The following is a 20,316-nucleotide window of genomic DNA, read 5'->3' as shown; positions in this document are numbered from 1 at the left end:
GCATCCTCAGATCAGTGCCTGCTGAGTCACAGACCAAGACCAAATAAGCAAAATAATGTGATACAGGATCCAAAATGGATCAAAGGCTCAGAATAACGAGAAGCCTCCATCTCAATTGCTATGGGGAGGTGGGGGGGGCGGAATGCCAAGCTGCTGTTATTCCCTCTCAAAGGGGAGAGTCTGCTTTAGAAGCTATACCAGGTGGGCACACTGATGAATCTTCACCGCGGCCACCTCTGCTGTCAGTCTATTAACCTTCCCGATCACAGAAATCCATCCTTTGAAACGGGAAGGGAGAAAGCCTCCTCCAAAAGCCACACAGATGGGATTCTCTGTGTGTTCAAGAAGCTTTGCGGGGCACAAGGTTAAGAAGACATCCGCCTGACAACAACATACATTATTTTGAAGCCTAAGGAGTGGTTGACTGACATCAGTCACTGGGGGAGATCGCTTAGGGATATGGGGCGGAGAGCAAGAACGGCGCCACCAGACCCCCCCCCCTCCAGCCCCAAAATTTAATAACGTCAAGGATTGCAGTCAGTGCAAAAGAGCAGTTGCACAACGCAACGCTGTGTAACCTAAGCAATTTGTGTGTGCGCGCGTCGTCGTAGATAATGTTCATAACATAGCTGCCAATCTCTTTCAGTTAGCCCAGAAATCTTCATCTCAGGCGCAGAGTGTGCAATATATATCTCACTTTTGTTGATACACAGACCGAGGTTTGCATGAGCATATGGAAGGCAGATTCGCAGCCCTTGTTTTTTGTAGCACATTCGCTCTCGCGTTCAGGTGTGAGGGGGGGGTGGCGAGCCATTCACATGGCGCCAATCACTCGGCGTTGTCAACCCTGTGGTAGGGAACACATGGCAGCCTCTCCTGCTTCCTTCTCTCCACTTTTTCTTGTTCTTTTTTTTTTTTTAACCCAAGAGGGTTTTATGATTGACAAAGTCGCAAGCAAATCAGAGCTGTCCTAAAAGGACTGTGTGTTTAATCAATAAGGCATATTGTTTGACCAGTGCCAGGGTGGGCGGAGGAGGAAATCCTCATAAAGGTAACAGCATTTGTAAAGGTTAATCAATTCAGCTAATTGTAAATGCTCTCAATTGTCAGCCTCTAAACAGAGCCCTTCTTTTGTAGCTAGTAATTCACCGTGGGATGCCGCGGTGCTAAGCCGGAAAGCCTGAGAACGAGGAGAAAGCAGTCAAATTCCTCATTACACTCCTCATGTTGTGCTCAGGCTGTGTCTGTAAATGTCAATATATTTACCACAGGGACAGAGTCTTTTCTATCTGCTAGAGCTACCTTCCTAACACACTAAACAAAGTGAAGGGCCTAATCAGCATGGTGCAAGGAAACGGAGAGATACCAGGCCATTGATCTTTTCGGTTGCAACCTTAAGGCAGATCTGTCCAGCTAATCATGACAGTAGTTGCTGCAGGAGGGTTTAATTTTTTTGGCAGTAAGCAAAATGAATCTGTCCCAATTAGGGATGCAGTGGAGGCTCTCCTGTGAACATCTTTGGGACAAAAGGCATGCACCTTTCAAGGAAGGCTGAAATGTTTCTCCCAAATGCCAAACAGTATATATTTATTTATTTCAGTGCCATTTACAGCCATTGTTTGGTTCCCCCTCTCTGCCACTCTGGTACCTCTAATCCCTGCAAACTCTCCAGCATTTTCCTGATGAAAACAGGGAAACATCCTCTTTAATAATAATATTAATAATAACCAGTGCTTTTTTCCCTGAAAAAAAATGTTTAGGGGTACTCTCATTATCCTACTCATATTGAAATACTGCCCCTCATGAGGCCAAACTTAGTCACAAAATGTTTAGAGGTATGTGTACCCCTGCATCCCCCCAGAAAAAACGCTGATATTATTATTATTATTATTATTATTATTATTATTATTATTATTATTATTACCCCACCCATCTGACTGGGTTGCCCCAGCAACTCTGGGCAGCTTGTAACATATCTAAAGGTAAAGGGACCCCTGACCATTAGGTCCAGTCGTGGCCGACTCTGGGGTTGCGGCGCTCATCTCGCTTTATTGGCTAGGAGAGCCGGCGTACAGCTTCCGGGTCATGTGGCCAGCATGACTAAGCTGCTTCTGGCAAACCAGAGCAGCGCACGGAAATGCCATTTACCTCCCCGCTGGAGCAGTACCTATTTATCTACTTGCAATTTCGAACTGCTAGGTTGGCAGGAGCTGGGACTCAGCAATGGGAGCTCACCCTGTTGCAGGGATTCAAATCGCCGACCTTCTGATCGGCAACTCCTAGGATCTGTGGTTTAACCCACAGCACCACCCGCATCCCTTGAACAAGGCTTAGCCAGTGCCTAACCTACAAAGCTATGATGATACAAGGTAGGCGAAAACCAAATGGCTGGGGCCAATTTGCCAAGTGGAAAAATTATTACCCAGCCCCAACAATATGGCGGCCAACATTAGTCCATAGCAAGGCCGCTGTCATAGCAATGCATGAAAAGAGGGCAGGCGGCCATGCCCCCGGCTGTGCTGATTGGTAAGCTGGGGGCGTCATGTGGTCGGGAGCCCCCATGACGTGGGCGGCATCCCTCTGCCCACAGTCAAGTCACTGGGAGGTCCTGGATACCCTGCCACAACACTGCAGGTGAGTGGACTAAATAATATGCTTATTTTTTGTGATGTTTGAGGACAATGGTGTCTTCATTGTCTAATATATGTATAATATATTCCCCTGTCAAATTGTATGTGTGAGTGTTCCTGAACACACTCATAGAGATGAAATTTTTAGAGATTTGATTCCATATATTAATATTTTACATCACTTCGAAAAGTTATTGGAGTTTCACTCAAGATTTGCTTCTAGATTAAAATACTGTAAAGAAAAGAACCTTTGAAGCACTTTAACAATTCCAAATCGCTCTACCCAAAGCAATTTAAAATTATTAGAGCAATTTTGTAAGTATGTGAATTTCAAGGTGACCAGAGACCTGAAAATGTGCAATATAGAGCAATTTAAAATTATTAGAGCACTTCATAGATAGAGAGAGAGATGTGCACTTGACTTTGTAAGTCACCTGGTTTTGACTTCTAGGAATGTCCAATCCAAATGGGAAGAACATTCCACTCCATAGGCATCATTGTGAATGGCTGAACACAGAGCTTTTCAGTCTGGCTACATAATGTTCAGTTGCCCAGCAGAATCACAGCCATAGCATTCTGGACTGAATTTATAAAGGTGCACAGTATGACAACTCTTCCAAAAGCACCATAAAACTGTTTATAAAATCAAATGCATACATTGGTTCTGACCCTACCGAATCAGTTGGTCTTCCACAGCACGTCTGTTCATATCTCCTGTTGACTTTTCTCCAGGGATCAGGTTAACAACCATTCTGCCACATTTTCGGGTTTTAAGCAGTTTGGTTCAAAGGAAGCCCATCCCTTTTGTACAGGCAAGGGTTGTCTCAAAACATCCTCCTTGCCTCACAGATCCCAAAGCTTATTCCTAACACCATCACTTCTCATCTGTATATTGACACTCCTCAACTGTGACGCTCTAGCTGGCTCTGCATGTGGAACTTGTATCATTTGAGGCAAAGCTACTCCAAAGGTCCTGGCTTTCAAGTTCCTACATAACAAGCTAAACTTGGTTTCCAGGACTACACAACTACATGTTACCCTACACCACTGCCACTGTAGTTGGCCACAATGAGAACAGAATGTTCCCTTCAACAATTTATCTGATGATACTAGGGCCATTTATTCCATCATCATCATCATCATCATCATCCTTAGATCCCACCCATGAGACTGGGGTGTCCTAGCCACTCCAACATATGGCCTGGCTTCCAACTTATGTCTTCTTAATGTTGTATCTCCTTGAATCTGGAGTCTCATAACTCCATACCCTCCAATGAAAATAGGGGCATCCTAAGGGAAAGCACGGTATTCTGGGATCAAATCAGAATCCAGGGTGGCTTCTGTAAATCTGGGACTGTCCCTGGCAAATAGGGACACTTGGAAGGTCTGATATGAGCTATTTGCCCGATTCAGCAAAGCTCTCCTTGTGCTCCTATGACTCTTTCAAAATTCTGATTGTCACCTACAGTGTTGATCAGGACAAAATTGCGGGCAACAAACTTCCTTTGCAAGAGCATTCCCAAACTAGGATGCTGAAATGGAGAAGACCCCTTTCCCAGCTACCACGTGTCTTTTTCAGATGGGTGTCAGAAGATAAAGGAAGTGCACAAGCAGATTATGAGTAGGCAATCCCTCAAATTATTTATTACAGTTGTACCTTGGTTTTCGAACAGCTTAGTTTGGGCTCCCACAAACCAGGAACTAACTGTTCCAGTTTGCGAACTATTTTTGGAAGCTGAACGTCCGACGGGCTTCTGATGGGCTTCCGTGGCTTCTGATTGGCTGCAGGAGCTTCCCCCCAGCTCTTGCCTCTCCTTCCGTGTAGTGAAATCTTGTGGAATTCCCAAGTTCAGGTCAACAACTCTGGAGAACCTTTCCTTAAAAAGGTCAACAACTTTGGGGTCGCTCCCCATCTTAAAAAGGTTGACAACTCTGGGAAACGGGGGGGGGCACCGGAGGGATCTTTGCACCACGGCGCCAGCTACGCTTAAGACGGCCCTGTTGGCAATATCTGTCTATCTAGGCCAAAAGATTCCTCTCAGATGGTCCAGCGACCCCTTTTCTGCTGTTAACAGAATTGCTCTTTGCTAGGCCAGCCAGGCTGGTTTGCATAATAAATTTGCTTATGCTTTTATCTATACCCAATTAATCAAAATCCTACCATTTATCAATTTCTACAATTTAGAGGTGGGGTCCCCCAATCTATAACAGCATGCTAAATCTGATTATTGTCATATATATCTTCATCCATCCTTGGAACAGAAGTCTGACATAGGAAAAACCCAAGGAAGGTGCTTTTTAGTGGCAGGGTACTTCGGCTCAGTGGAGCATCATGACCTGTTTCTTCCCGTACCTTTTGAAAATAAGTGGCTTCTATGTTTTTGATGCATTTCTGAGATCATCTCACATCTGTGTTTATCCTCATGCTTCTTTTGATGGGGGCTCAAAGATTTGCTTGGAGGATTCTAGGATTTGATAGCATTCGGCCAATATTATCAGCTATCACATGGAAATCTGGGTTGGCAGTCACTTTATTTTTCCAGTCATCTAAGTAGCTGCAAAGCAATTCACAACATTAAAAACCTCCTGCCACTCCAGGACATTCAACAGTAAAAAGGCTAGCACATTTGTTACAGACAGCATGCCAAAAAAGTGTGCTCTATGAATAGGACTGACAACAGCTGTGGAAGAGGAAAATTTCAAAACAGGGGTCCACATAAAAGCTGAATATCAAATCCCCAAATCCCAAGTGATGTCCATTTTGACAGGCCTTTGTGAGAGCAAAAGAAAGCTGAAATCCTTTTGAAAAGGGCATTTTAAAGTTGAAATATTGCTCCCCTCTTGAAACCAGATGATTTGCCTAAATGCAACAATTTTTTGGTTTGTTTTACTAAATAAATTAGGCCAATGGAAGCAGAAGAGCAGCCATCCAAGAAATCCATCAGTTCAAGCTTCCATTGGGTCTTTTATTCCAAGCAGATGATAGAACTCTTCCATGTTATTGCCATTTTATCGGACGTATAGTTTCTATTATGGGGTTCATTTTCATGGGGTAATTATGCACCTCCAAATGTTCCAAACCTGCTGCGAGGACATTTATACATTTATTTATTTCTTTTTACTACAACCAGTAGACAAATTCAAACAGAACTGGGGCCCCCATTCATCTGGACATTAAAGTCATTGCACAATAAATTAAGATGTCAAATGTCAAATGAGGCTGCCAAATCTTCCCATTTTTGGATGGTCACATGACGTGCACAGCTCAAGTTGAGTCTTGATCTAGTCACATTCGCAAAGACAGTGCTTTATTTAGATATTTTTGTGAAGGAATAATACAATGAATGAGAGTCGTCAACAGAAAGGAAAATGTAAGAATACAAAGTATAACTCAGGTCTTCATCAATTCGAGGTATCAGAGCTCAGATTGGAGTTGTTTTCATTAAACAACACTGAGTTCCTCTGCTCTTGTTATCTTCTTCTTAACTACCTGGACATGTCCTGCTACTGCCTACTCACCTTTGCTCTTTGAGCATGCCAACAGTGGCCGGAGTGAGATGGAGCAGGATATTCCACTCACCTTTTGCCCTCTCTCTGGGAGGCTGTGCAGTTTGGACATACAGAGAGAGGGCAAGCCAATGGGGAGTGAAGGCAAGTTATCTTATACAAGGGTCATTGTCGTCGTCGTCCCCCAAAAAGCTCCTAAAGTTGGCACTGCAAATATACCGGTAGGTTCTTTGTTGGATTAATAACTAACTAGTCCGATGTGTTTCAAAATCTGTAAAATATATAATCATTGCCCAATTTCCCATCCACCATCTGTCATAAAAAAATAAAACCAAATTCCGTTTTCCCAGAAATATATATTATATATAAATATTTGCACCCCTGTATTTGTGAACAACTGGTTACACACACACACACACACACACACACAGCCAGCCCTGTTGGTCCATTAGAAAAATAACATAGCATATTAACTTTATTGCTGAAAAAGAATTCTGGTAAACTCAAAAGGTTGTATCCAGACAAAAGGATCATCCAAACTTCAGTTGTCCCAAGCCTAGAAAGCACAGTTACAAATTATTTTTGCCTGTCCCGTGCTAATAATAATAATAATAATAATAATAATAATAATAATAATTTATTTTTATACCCAGCCCATCTGGTTGGGTTTCCCCAGTCACTCTGGGCAGCTCCCATCAGAATATTAAAAACACGATAAAACACCAAACATTAAAAACTTCCCTAAACATAGCTGCCTTCAGATGTCTTCTGAAAGTCAGATAGTTGTTTATTTCTTGATACCTGATGGGAGGGCATTTCACAGGGCAGGTGCCACCACTAAGAAGGTCCTCTGCCTGGTTCCCTGTAACCTCACTTCTTGCCGTGAGGGAAGCGCCAGAAGGCCCTCAGAGCTGGACCTTAGGGCTAAATGATGGGGGTGGAGATGCACTTTCAGGTATACTTGGCCAAGGCTGTTTAGGGCTTTAAAGGTCAGCACCAACACTTTGAACTGTGCTCGGAAATGTATGGGCATTTGGGACAGATGTCTAAGTGGTTTTCTGTCTGCTCTGCTGCATTCCTCAGGGAAACCCACTCTTTACCTCTGAATCAAAGCAAACGTCAATGCACGGAAAACCCAATTGATGTTTGCTCAGATTCGGCAGCAAGGAGTGGATTTTCCTGGGAGAAAGTGACAAGACAATTGGAAATGTGGACGATCCCTCAGTTGTGCTTCTGTCTAATTGAAATCCTGTCACATGTGTTCAAGGGGACCTAAGCCCACAGTGTAACTAACTTGTTGTGGATCCAACCCAAAGGCTTACTCACAACATTGTAACTTTTCAGTTTGTCCTATGAGGTACTATGCCAAGCCCACTTAGCCATTTATTCCACCTGGGAGGAGCCTTTTGCACAAAGCGTGTTCTCCTTCAGGGAGAGCACGTGTTGCGGTGGGGTCTACTGAGCCACCCCTTTGTTGCTGGGTAAGTTCTCCAAGATGGCCAGGGGGCATTGATTGGATTGCCGAGTTGCTGGGGCAAAAGTTATGTTGCAATTTTGGTGGGAGGGGTAAAAGATTTAAATACTCTGCACGCAGCCTTGTACTTTCTCTTTTGCTGTGTGCAACGGATCACCCGCCCACCCGCCCTAGAATAAGGGGTTTGTTGCGTTGACCTTGCTATGCCTGTCATGGGGTCGTCTACCTTTGAGCAGGGGCCTAGTAGGAATTTTTCCACCTGGCAAATTGGCTGGCTGGGTGGTTTTTGCCTACTGCGTAGCAAATCGTCACAACTTGTAAGGTTGTGGTTAGGCATTGGTTATAAATCTGGTGGAGGAGGGGTTAGGATAGGCTGGGCCTACCCCTCCATGGAGGGGTTCAGGATAGGCTGGGCCTGCCCCTCCATGGTTGCTGCGGAAAGGGAATTCCGTTAAAGGAATCCTGGGGCTTGCCATCTTTTCGTCCAATCCCTGGAATGGGACTAGGGCCGGCAAGCCTTCGGGGAGCAGGCGGGTGAGAGTTGAGGGTCTGTGTCTCAGCTCCAATTCTTCCCCGACTTGCTTTCCCCCGCACTGTCTTTCGGTGGTGCCCGGAAGTCAGTTCTGTCCCCAGGTGGGGGGACAGATAGTCTTAACCAATGCCTAAACAACCACTCACAGTTTGTATTTTAATAAAGTTGTGGCCAAAATCATGCCAAAAATCTTAAACAAAAATTACGTGTCCGTTGTGAGTTATTTTGGGGGGTGGATTGGGGACCTCAGCACGCAAACCCTTTCCCCACACGCCATCAGAAAAAGACAGGAAATGATCCATAATGAATTGAAAAAAATGTTTAAAAGTACTTTTCCAAAACGAGAACACCACAGAGAGTCCTTTTTGTTGGGGATAATTCAGACTGAAATTCCCAGGTGTCAAAAAAAAAGGTTATTTATGTATGCCACTACTGCGGCCTGTGTTTTGTTAGCCCAAAAATGGAAAACGAGCGAGGTCTCAACTAAAGAAGAATGCCAACTTAAGTTGACAGAATATGTGCAGCTTGCAGACTTAACATATAGAATAAGAAGAACATATGTTTAAAGAAGATTTGAAAACATTAATTGAATATATGGGAAATAATTGTGTACAGCTGAAAACGCTGGCAGCATTAAGATAAATTCAACAGTGTAAATAAGTTTTGATGGGTGTAATAATGGAATATGGAACAGTGTAGTTTTTGTAAAATATGCAGGGATTTATGATATGCAAAATGAACCATGGAAAGAGAAGAAGGGAAGTCATTGATATCTTAAGGATGAAAAAATGAGTATTTTACATTGTCAAACAGAAAATTTAATTAAAAAAATATATACAAACAGTAAACAAATAAAAAATAAAAGGGCAGAGGAGCTTACACCACTGAAATGCATTTGAGCCACCCAAATAGCAACAAATACTCAAAGCAGAAATAATACAATTCCATTTCATTTGTTCCAATGGAGTCCCCAGAAAAGCACCAGTGAAGCTAATCAGTCTAGCTTGTCCTAGCCATCACCAAGGGGTGAAGCGAAAGGGAAAAGAGTCAGGAGGTTCTGCAATTGTTGCTTTTTCCTGCAGGGATACACATTTGTAGCCCAGCAGCTGCAAATGACTTCAGTACACAAATACTGTTATTTTCATTATTGATATACATTTAACAGCATTTCCAGCTGTCTCGGTGACAGGGTGTGCGCGAATCTCACCCACGAAGCTGTGAGTCGAAACGGGACCCCCGGAAAACAGCATTTCACGTTCCGGGAACACAAAAGCCCTTCATTCCGCAGGGGATTTTACATGGAGAGTTCGTGAACATGAAGAAAGCGGCAAGCCTGCCTAGCAAAGGAATCGTATTCTTTTTCTCTCTGCTAGGTTAACCTGCAGTTCAGCTTGAATATTTACCCAGAGTTTATGGTGTGCCTGGAAGGAACAAGCAAATATTTTGACTAAAATAAAAAAGAGACTGGCATTTTCACAGAATGCCCTCAGAAAAGTGATTGAGCTACTCTTGGTTGTACAGAATCTGTAAACATGAGGCAAACAACATGATCCGCTCTATTATTGGATGACAACTTCCACCAGCTCCCCATGACCATTGGTCAGGAATGACGGAATTTAAGAGTCTGAATGACATCATGTAGACTACCCCTGCTCTCGACAGTAACCTGACACTTTTGCTTGCCTTCCGAAATATTGTTATAGATTGTATTTGTACTTTAAGAAAGAAGAAGAAAAGAAGAATTTGGATTTGATATCCTGCTTTATCACTACCCGAAGGAGTCTCAAAGCGGCTAACATTCTCCTTTCCCTTCCTCCCCCAGAACAAACACTCTGTGAGGTGCGTGGGGCTGAGAGACTTCAGAGAAGTGTGACTGGCCCAAGGTCACCCAGCAGCTGCATGTGGAGGAGCAGAGACGCGAACCCGGTTCACCAGATTACAAGTCCACCACTCTTAACACCACAGAAGTATTAAGGATGCCATGCACGGGGGGAGGGAAGTCACTGGGGCACACTGGGAAGAGGAAAGATGCAACTGTATATGGTTTAATATGATCAGGAGCTCATCAAGTTAGTGGCTAAATATCTCTATTTGGTTTTTTGTCATCGAAATACACTGCAGACGTCTGATCTCCCTGGAGACCAAGAGATGTGACGATAGACTGCTCTGCCTCCTTTCTTTCAGCAAATGTTTTGTGCCACTGGGGAAGTGGTAATTCTGTATTGATTTGTTTTGGATGTTGTATGTGATGCCAATAAAAGGTTTGATGATGATGATGGTTTAATGTGGGTATACAATGCAATGTTAAATGTGGAAAATACATGATGTGTTTAAATTATAGCTTGAATATTCAAAGTTATGTATTTTATTTACACCACCTGAACATATGATGTGTGTGGATAAATACATAAATTAAGTATTATTATTTTTTTAAAAAAATTGTTATAGATTTGAAAGGGGGAACCTCCCCCCCCCCAACACTATAATTAATAAATGGTAGGATTTTGATTATTTGGGGTGTGAAGGGAGAAACACAAGCTGCTGAGAAATTCCTGGGCTATCCTATGCAAAACGACCTGGACAAGCTAGGACCATTAAGAAACAATACAGGGCCACTGAGGGCCATTGGCAATGTAAGAAAATCATCCTCTCATGCTCTGAGGTGTGAACAGAGACAGGGGTTTGGAAGGTTGCCATGGTAACTGGGTGTGAGATGATAGGAAGAGAGCCTTTAGCAAGGGTTCCTGGGATCCATCTTGGGTAGGCTGGCTGCAGGTAGGCTGAGAGAGATGCCTTGGTTGCACTGTCATGAGGGAGGAGCCCCTCTTGAAATAGCCAAGCTATGAACTCCCTTCATGCAGACTGAAGGTGCAAATAGGTGAATAAGCCATATTTCTTAAAGCTATGACAGTCTCCACCGTGTCTCGGTTCTCCAAAGAACCACAGAGGGCCACAGACCCTGGGTGAGTGCCTCAAACCCCCTGGGCTCTTGCCACCACTGGGCAGAGAGAGGGGGAAACACCCAACTTTTTTAACAACATGAATATGTCCATTCATATGTTGGCATGGGACCTGCCTTTGCCAAGTTGGGTCCCATGCCACTTTGATATCATCCAATCAGAAAGAAACATTTATTTGTTACACCTGAGGTTTCCACACCTCTTGGAAACTGGCAACACTGGAATGTATGCAGTTTGGTGCAAGTCAAAATGTCCTCTTAAACACTGGGTAGTTCTGACTTTGCCATCTTTTTTCAATTTGAATTATCCTGTGCTGTGAATATAAGTACAGTGGTACCTCGGGTTAAGAACTTAATTCATTCTGGAGGTCCGTTCTTAACCTGAAACTGTTCTTAACCTGAGGTACCACTTTAGCTAATGGGGCCTCTCGCTGCTGCCGCCGTGCGATTTCTGTTCTCATCCTGAAGCAAAGTTCTTAACCCAAAGTACTATTTCTGAGTTAGCGGAGTCTGTAACCTGAAGCATCTGTAACCTGGAACGTCTGTAACCTGAGGTACCACTGTAAACATAAAGCTTCCCAAAAATCCTTTCATAAAAACAATTTTGGACCTCCCCAATGGAATTCTGTTATTCTATTTTGCCTCAAGGGGATGCAAGACTTAACATCTGCTTTTGCCTCATAGACTGCGTGAGACAGTACCACAGCCAGTTAACTGGCCTCTGTCAGCTTAAATCTGAGTTCAATAGGGCTGCCAGCTGTTAGACTGATTTCTGCAAGCCACTTTCTCAGGAGTAGTCCTGCTGTTTTCAGGAAGAATAAGAGAGAAGTGCAGGCCTTAATCTTTGTCTCTGTCAATCCTTCCTTCAACCTGATTAAAAAGAGAACGGTTATTCCTGAAATCCTGCGCTCACACCATTTACTCCCAGGGCTGTCATCCAGGAGCAAGATGTTGCGGCATGTAGGATTTCACATCAAGGTGAAGTTTTTCCATCCCAAAGCCAGATGAGATCTCCTCCAAACACACTCTCGAGGAATTTGCAGAGAGATCTTGCTGAGTAGCTGGCAGGCTCAAAGTCAGAGCGCTTTTCCCAGACCGCAAGCGTGTTGGAGGATCCTGCTAAACTCTCACAGCGGTAATCCACTACGCCTGCCAGCAATATGTGTGTCTCTAGATTGATCATAGTTTCTCGTTCTCTTAAGTCTCCCAGGCATAACAACAGTGCCTCTGTGGCTCCATCCAGTTCCCCAATTGATTAATTGTTCTGCAGAGATGCAGGGAAGTCCCATTCCATGCACTCACTGCTGTCAACAACATCTAGGCAACACTTCAACAAGGACCGTTGCATAGCTTTCCCTAGCTCCCCCCCCCCATTATTATTACATCAGTGCCAATTTTCTGTCTCTGGCCTGAAATTTAGCATACGGCATTTATAAAAACAAAGCCCCACCATGTTAGTCTCATCAGCTGTCAAAGACTGGGCAGAGGAGGAGGACACTGGAGAGGGGGGTGATGTCAGGGACTGGGCAGAGGAGGAATGGCGGAGACCACCTCCCCATCCTGACTCTTCCAGGGAGGAGGAGAATAAGACAGTATAGATTTACAACAGGGGTTTAAGGGAGGTCACAGCTCAGAGGTAGATGAGGGGGAAAAGCTGGGAAATCATGGGAGAGGAGGAGCAGGCAGAGTCGGAGCAGCAGCTGGCTGACACACTGTCACTAGAAAGCATTCCAGACCCTCCATCTCCAGAACCCGGCGTGCCTTAAAAGTAGGAGAGCAAAGAGCTCAAAGATAGATGGTATGTAGCAGCACCCATAGAGGAGATGATGATGATGATGATGATGATGATGAATGAGGAAGAGGGAGAGATGCTGGGTGGACAGTCACTCAGGACAATGCCATTATCCAAGAGGCTGGGTTCTATAGCCACTCTCTGTAAAGTTTGAAATGAAAAAAGGACCATAAGAAACTTTCCCTTGTCTTTATACTTTCCTGGGCAACCAACTAGGAGCGGCTGACAGCATCCTGACATCAACACGGAGAACTTTTTTCAGTATGTAAAGACGAACTGAAACACCAAATGTCTCTCAAATGGCATTTCAGGATCGGGGCCACTCAGCAGTGAGTAAAGGAGGTTCAGGTATACCAGGCCACATAGCCAACAGCCAGACTGTCAGCTTCATTTTTGCTAGTCTTATAAGCTGCATTCAAAAAAGCAGGAAAGCAGCTTATAAATTCTAAGCACCTACGCAACCTTATTTGCAAAAAGTGGTTGGCCACATATATCAAAGCTGATAAGCACAGCAGTGCCTCACAGAGTACAAAAGGGCCACACAAAAACACTGTATGAAATGTGTGCCTAAATAATAATTTGAGGCAATAGATATTATATTGCATTTGCATTGTATATCATATATGAATGCCATGATATTTTCAGTGACCATTGTTAGATATTCATCTGAACAGAACAAAATATTATGGTTCACAATCCAAGCACTAAGAAAAATAACTTTCCACAAGTGCCTCAGAAGTCTCTCCTTTCTTCCCTCTTCCATCCTTTTCCACCAGAATAGCTGCCATTTCCTTGAGTGAAGTGTTGGGGCCTCCTGGGATGTTATGTAAGTAAGAACCAACCAGAAGTTTGGAATTTTCAAAAATATTAGATTTTAAATATACTTTATATGCCTTTGCAGACAGTGGGTTCTTTTTTCTCAAGCCGCTGAAGACAAATGGTGTGCTAATGATATCTCTTTCTTCAGAGAGAGCACAGCCTCGTGTTGTAAAGGAGTCCATATAAAGGGAAATAACTTGAGTTCAGTTCTGTTTGACGTCATTTCATATTTTTAAGACGCTGAGCATATGGACAAGCATATGATTTTATGCAATTATTTGGATGTGTCCAGGCCTTTTTCCCCCAGCCGGAACTCACTGAAATTCAGTTCCAGCACCACATTGGTGTCATTCCCATTCTAAGAGAACAAGGGAGGTGTTCGTGGTAAGTTCCAGTACCAACGGTCTGATTCAGTGCAAGCCAGTTCACTGAAAATTGCCACAGTTTGCCTACAGAGTATTTGCACACCTAAGACTTGGGAGAAGCAAACACACATCCCTGGGATTGCCTTCTTTCTTATGCCCAGTCATAATCTCTGTTAGCAGCTGATTAACTGACAACGACACATCTCTTACTTACCACAATCATTCCTTTGATGGAGGCTGAGACAGAGCAATGGACCCAGAACCGCAAGGACGCGGTTCACGCATGAACTGCAGTCACATACTTTCTCCGTACAATCTTTGCCGCAAACACAATTGCACTGATCCAGACACGCTTGCGAAATGGGATGTGCACGGTTAACACCTGCCGTGGCCAACAGCCTGTTTTTGCAACACAATTTCCAGCTGCCATAATCGTGAAAATACACACTGGCTCCTGTTAGCTCCACATTCAAAGATCCCTTGCTTAACCATGTGAGCCCATACACAGGAGAGATCACAAGGAGACAATAATAACCCATTGGCTCACATGAGTCCTCATTAAACTTCAAGGATGGCACAGAATTGGATGTGGATCTCTGAACCCAAAGCTCTGTATACCAGCCTCTTGTAAACAAGCAGACTCTCTTGTCACTTGTTTAAACAGAGATCTCAATTGTAAATATTCCTGGGCCAGCTTAAAGTAAAGGACGCCTGACAGTTAAGTCCAGTCGCAGACGACTCTGGGGTTGCGGCGCTCATCTCACTTTACTGGCCGAGGGAGCTGGCGTTTGTCCACAGACAGTTTTTCCGGGTCATGTGGCCAGCATGACTAAGCCGCTTCTGGCGAAACCAGAACAGCACATGGAAACGCCCTTTACCTTCCTGCCAGAGTGGTACCTATTTATCTACTTGCACTTTGACGTGCTTTTGAACTGCTAGGTTGGCAGGAGCTGGGACCGAACAACAGGAGCTCACCCCGTTGTGGGGATTCGAACCGCCGACCTTCCGATCGGCAAGCCCTAGGTTCAGTCGTTTAGAGCACAGTGCCAGCCGCATCCCTAGGGCCAGCTTAAGCACCCTCAATTCATAATTGTGAGTTGGTTCCTGATATTAAATGGGTGGGTGTTCCCCTCACCCAAAAAAGCAGCACTCCCCCCCCCCAGGTTTCTTCTTAAATATCCATGTGGAAGTTATAAAAGCAAGAGGCTTTAATGTTTATTTTTCATTAGTACTATCGCAATAAACCATTATTAATATGGTATGAAATGAGAAATCTACTGTGCAGCTAATAAAAGCCTTTAAAGCAGTAATCCCTCTGAATTCTCCCATGTATTGGATGAGCCTTTGCAGTACAGGAATCAATGAAATTCACACATAATGCAATGGAACAGTAGGGCAATTATTTCAACATTCCCTCCTCCTCCAAGTACCTTAGGCTTTTGTTGATTACTGAATAGTCTTGCTCTTTAAAGTTACAGCCAACATGAAGGCTTTAAGTTGAACTGGATTGTGGACAAATTGTCATATAATGTATGTTGACAGTTTAATAACATGGGTTACTATCCTTCATTTTCTTTATGATGTAATACATCTTTATAGGAGTCTCCTGGGATTTCAAGGCACAGAGAACTCAATAAACTAAACTACTCCGAGGAAGGTTTTACCTCTTACATTGTATACTTTGGAAATTTTCCTGAGAAATAAAGAGGTGCTACAAATTTGAAAACATTTTCCTGACATGACTTTTTGTTTTTCTTGTCGTGTATTAAATTTTTTTATGGTACATTTCATACTTCAGTTATACATTCTTTTGAAGTTCTTTCCCAAAGATTCATCCGTGTGTGTGTGTGTGTGTGTGTGTATGAATAACTGGCTTCATTTTTAGTTGTCTGTAGGAATTTCTCATTCTAGAAAATGTTGTCAACGTTCCACATTTTTCCCCCTTGTGATGCAGTGAGTGAAAGTTAGAAAATGAGGTCTGTACTGTAGATTACACAAAGATGAACATTTGTGTCTTCTTCTGATTCTCTATAAATCCAATGCAAGTTTTTTTTTTCCTGAAGGGCTCGCTTGTTTGTGTATTATTTAGATTTGAAGCCCACTTTTTGGCAAAGTTCTCCTGATGACTCTCGGAGAAAACAATTAACGACAGCCATCCTAGTCAAGAAAACAATCAGCGAATCAAGAAAAGATAACCAATCAGGAGCCAATAGCCCAGAGGTGCCCTACGTGGTTCCCTTTGAATGTTGTTGGACTTGGAATGTTGTTGAAGATTCATTGACCATTGGTCCTGGACCACCAACATCTGGACAATGACCTGGTTGGGTCAAAGTTTTTAAAGCTTTAAAAAAGGAGCCAATGGGGTGGATCTGGCATATTCTGGTTCCTGTCCCAACATCTCCCCAAGGATGCATAATTCCCATCATAAAACCTCATCAAGTCTACCAGTTCACGCAGAGGAACTTTCTGTGGTCCAGGTTGTGGAATTTCCATGAAGAAAGGGCCACTGTTCAAGAGCAAAATTTACACTTTTTTTTTCAATCCATATACAATCTTTCTGGTCCTGCAGACAGGTCCCTTGCGACTCTCCAGTTCTACTTAATTCCCTGCATGTTTTCTGTTACTGGTCGCACACATTCAGACTAATTAGTTGGAAGATTTTGGCAGGGGAAAGCACACAGATGTGTTTCAACCGCAAAATCAAAATCTGGAGAATAATTCAATTCTCATATTACCTCCATTCTATTTGTACAGGTGTCTGGATTTAATCTAAAATAAGCAAGAGGTACTCTAAAACTATTGTAAATCAACACTGTTTTCAATACAGAACATGCACGCCCCTTTAAACAGCATATTTTCAAATAATATAATTTTGTGTGGTGTTTATCCTAATGGAACAGCTGGGCAGGTGTTACAGAAACAGAGCTTAATCTTACTTTGAAATTAAACATAGAGTCATATGGTGGGGTGGTGTCTTACTGTGTTAAAATTTAAATAACTCCAAGACAACTATATTTCATCCAGTTCTTCAATTGCCATTTGTTATTAGTATTACATAGTGCAATGGCATGCTCATAACATCAACAGTTCCTTTAATAACATAGATTTAAAAATTCAAATACCAGTGTGGTGTAGTGGTTAAGAGCAGTAGTCACGTAATCTGGGGAACCGGGTCCGCGTCTCCGCTCCTCCACATGCAGCTGCTGGGTGACCTTGGGCCAGTCACACTTCTTTGAAGTCTCTCAGCCCCACTCACCTCACAGAGTGTTTGTTGTGGGGGAGGAAGGGAAAGGAGAATGTTAGCTGCTTTGAGACTCCTTAAAGGGAGTGAAAGGCGGGATATCAAATCCAAACTCTTCTTCTTCTTCTTCTTCTTCTCCAGTAAAGGTGGCAATGTGTAGCTTTTGGATTTTAAGGTGTAGAGCCAGGCAGGTTCTAGATTTAGGGTTCCTCACCTTCCCCACCAGCACTGGTCTTGTTGTTGTTTAGTCGCTTAGTCATGTCCGACTCTTCGTGACCCCAGAGCACGCCAGGCCCTCCTGTCTTCCACTGCCTCCCGCAGTTTGGTCAAACTCATGCTGGTAGCTTCAAGAACACTGTCCAACCATCTCATCCTCTGTCATCTCCTTCTCCTTGTGCCCTCAATCTTTCCCAACATCAGGGTCTTTTCCAGGGAGTCTTCTCTTCTCATGAGGTGGCCAAAGTACTGAAGCCTCAGCTTCACGATCTGTCCTTCCAGTGAGCACTCAGGGCTGATTTCCTTAAGAATGGATAGGTTTGATCTTCTTGCAGTCCATGGGACTCTCAAGAGTCTCCTCCAGCACCATAATTCAAAAGCATCAATTCTCTGGTCTTACTCTTATATAAATTCAATATTAATAATAATAATATTTTATTATTTATACCCCGCCCATCTGGCTGGGTTTCCCCAGTCACTCTGGGCGGCTCCCAGCAGAACACTAAAAACAGAATAAAACTTCTCTATGCAGGGCTGCCTTCAGATGTCTTCTAAAAGTCAGATAGTTGTTTATTTCCTGGACATCTGATGGGAGGGCGTTCCACGGGGTAGGTGCCACTACCAAGAAGGCTTTCTGCCTGGTTCCCTGCAACCTCACTTATCACAGTGAGGGAACCGCCAGAAGGCCCTTGGTGCTGGACCTCAGTGTCCAGGCAGAATGATGCGGGTGGAGACACTCCTTCAGGTGTAATTACACAAGATGAGGCAGTGACCTCAGGCAGCAGATACCAGGAGGCAGCACAGTGTGCCCCTACCACTTGGTCTCATCTCCCAAATCCACCAGCTGGAGAGCTGGAGATCAGAGCTATGCATGGCACAAAAATACATGTTCTAGACTAGGCCACCGCCCTCAAGCTGTACTGGAAGATGCTATGCCAGCACCAGTGTTGAAGTAAGAGTCAACAGCCAGTTCAGTCGGCTTCTGCACATGGAATAAGGAAATCAGCCCTGAGTGCTCACTGGAAGGACAGATCACGAAGCTGAGGCTCCAATATTTTGGCCACCTCATGAGAAGATAAGACTCCCTGGAAAAGACCCTGATGTTGGGAAAGACGGAGGGCACAAGGAGAAGGGGACGACAGAGGACGAGATGGTTGGACAATACAGTGGTACCTCAGGTTAAGACTCCCTGGAAAAGACCCTGATGTTGGGAAAGATGGAGGGCACAAGGAGAAGGGGATGACAGAGGATGAGATGGTGGGACAGTGTCCTCGAAACTACCAACATGAGTTGGACCAAACTGCGGGAGGTCGTGGAAGACAGGAGTTCCTGGCGTGCTCTGGTCCATGGGGTCACAAGGAGTTGGACACGACTAAACGACTAAACAACAGCAGCACATGGGATAGAGGTGGGCGCCATCTTGTCCTTTGCCTCTGGGAGCAAGATGTCTGGGCCAATCCTATTCTCCACTTGGCTTCCACTTTCCCATAGCTGGAGTAAGTGGAAGGAAGATGTCCAGGCCTGCAGATTGATACCAAACAAACATTTGACAAAACGTATAGAATTATCTCAAAAGCAGTCTGAAATGTGGGTTAAATATCAGGATGTTTTCAATCAGTTTCTTGTGCTCTGTCAGCAATCCGTTCTGCCCTCAAGCTTTGCAAGCTAACTAGTTTCACATCCCTTGCAACAAGGCTATCCACATATTCCTCCACAGGGGCCACACTAGAAACCTGCCAGGCCCTCAGGCTTATGTCTAATTGGCATATGCATTTACATATAGTTGTTTTATCTTGAAATAGAAATGCAAGGACATAATCATGACATTTGCTTCTGCTTGCATTGCTGATTGGAAATCATTATTTTTGAACCATCAAAAATCAGATTGAGTGAAGGATATGGTGACAATTCTTAAAACATTTAATGCTGGGGGGGGAGAGAACTCTTCATTTGACTACTCTGTTTGTTTGTTTTTTATTGCAACAAGGGTGACAGGTTCAGTGTAAGCGGGGTCCACGTAGGGGGCAGAGAGAGAAATGGAGACACTTTCCATGGGCCTGGGGGTCCCGAGAGATCAAACCTTAGACTGGAAGCTCATTATCATGCTCATTACTTTCCAAAAGTATCGATTATAACTATTTCCATTAAATAAATAAATATTTAAGAATCTGCATTGAATCTGTTCATAATAATTGCATAGTTTCAACCATATGTGTTGATAAACTTTAGCTGACTTCGGGGAAAGGTCATCTTTATTCAACCTACTTATTATTGAGTTGTTTTGTTCTTGTTAACACAGCTGAATCCTAGAACTGTAGAGTTGGAAGAGACCCGAGAGTCATCTAGTCCCACCCCCTGCAATGCAGGAATCTCAACTAAAGCAACCATGACAGGTGGCCATCCAACCTCTGCCTAAAAACCTCTCATAAAGGAAAGTGTACCACCTACTGAGAGGGTCAATTCCATTGCCAAACATCTCTTACCATCAGAAAGTTCTTCCTGATGCTGAGTTGGAAACTCCTGTCTTGTATCTTGAAGCCATTGGTTCACATCCCATCCTTGTGGCTTCTCTCCACCCATCCCATAATCACATTATAGAATGCTCTGCCTGCCTTTTGAACTTAAGCACCAGCAGTCTGGTTCCATCCCAGTTCAGGTGAAGCCCAGCCCTTTGAAATGTAGGCCTTGGTCTCCAGGTTCCCTTTCTTTACCAGCTTGCCTGCTGAAATTTTGCTCTAGATTAGTTTTTTAACATATCATTTTCAACAGTAATTAAACATA

This window comes from Podarcis gaigeae (genome assembly GCF_964106915.1).
Source record: "Podarcis gaigeae genome assembly, chromosome: 11".
NCBI lineage: Eukaryota > Metazoa > Chordata > Lepidosauria > Squamata > Lacertidae > Podarcis > Podarcis gaigeae.
The sequence above is the reverse complement of the archived record's forward strand: the minus strand, read 5'-3'. Positions refer to the sequence as shown.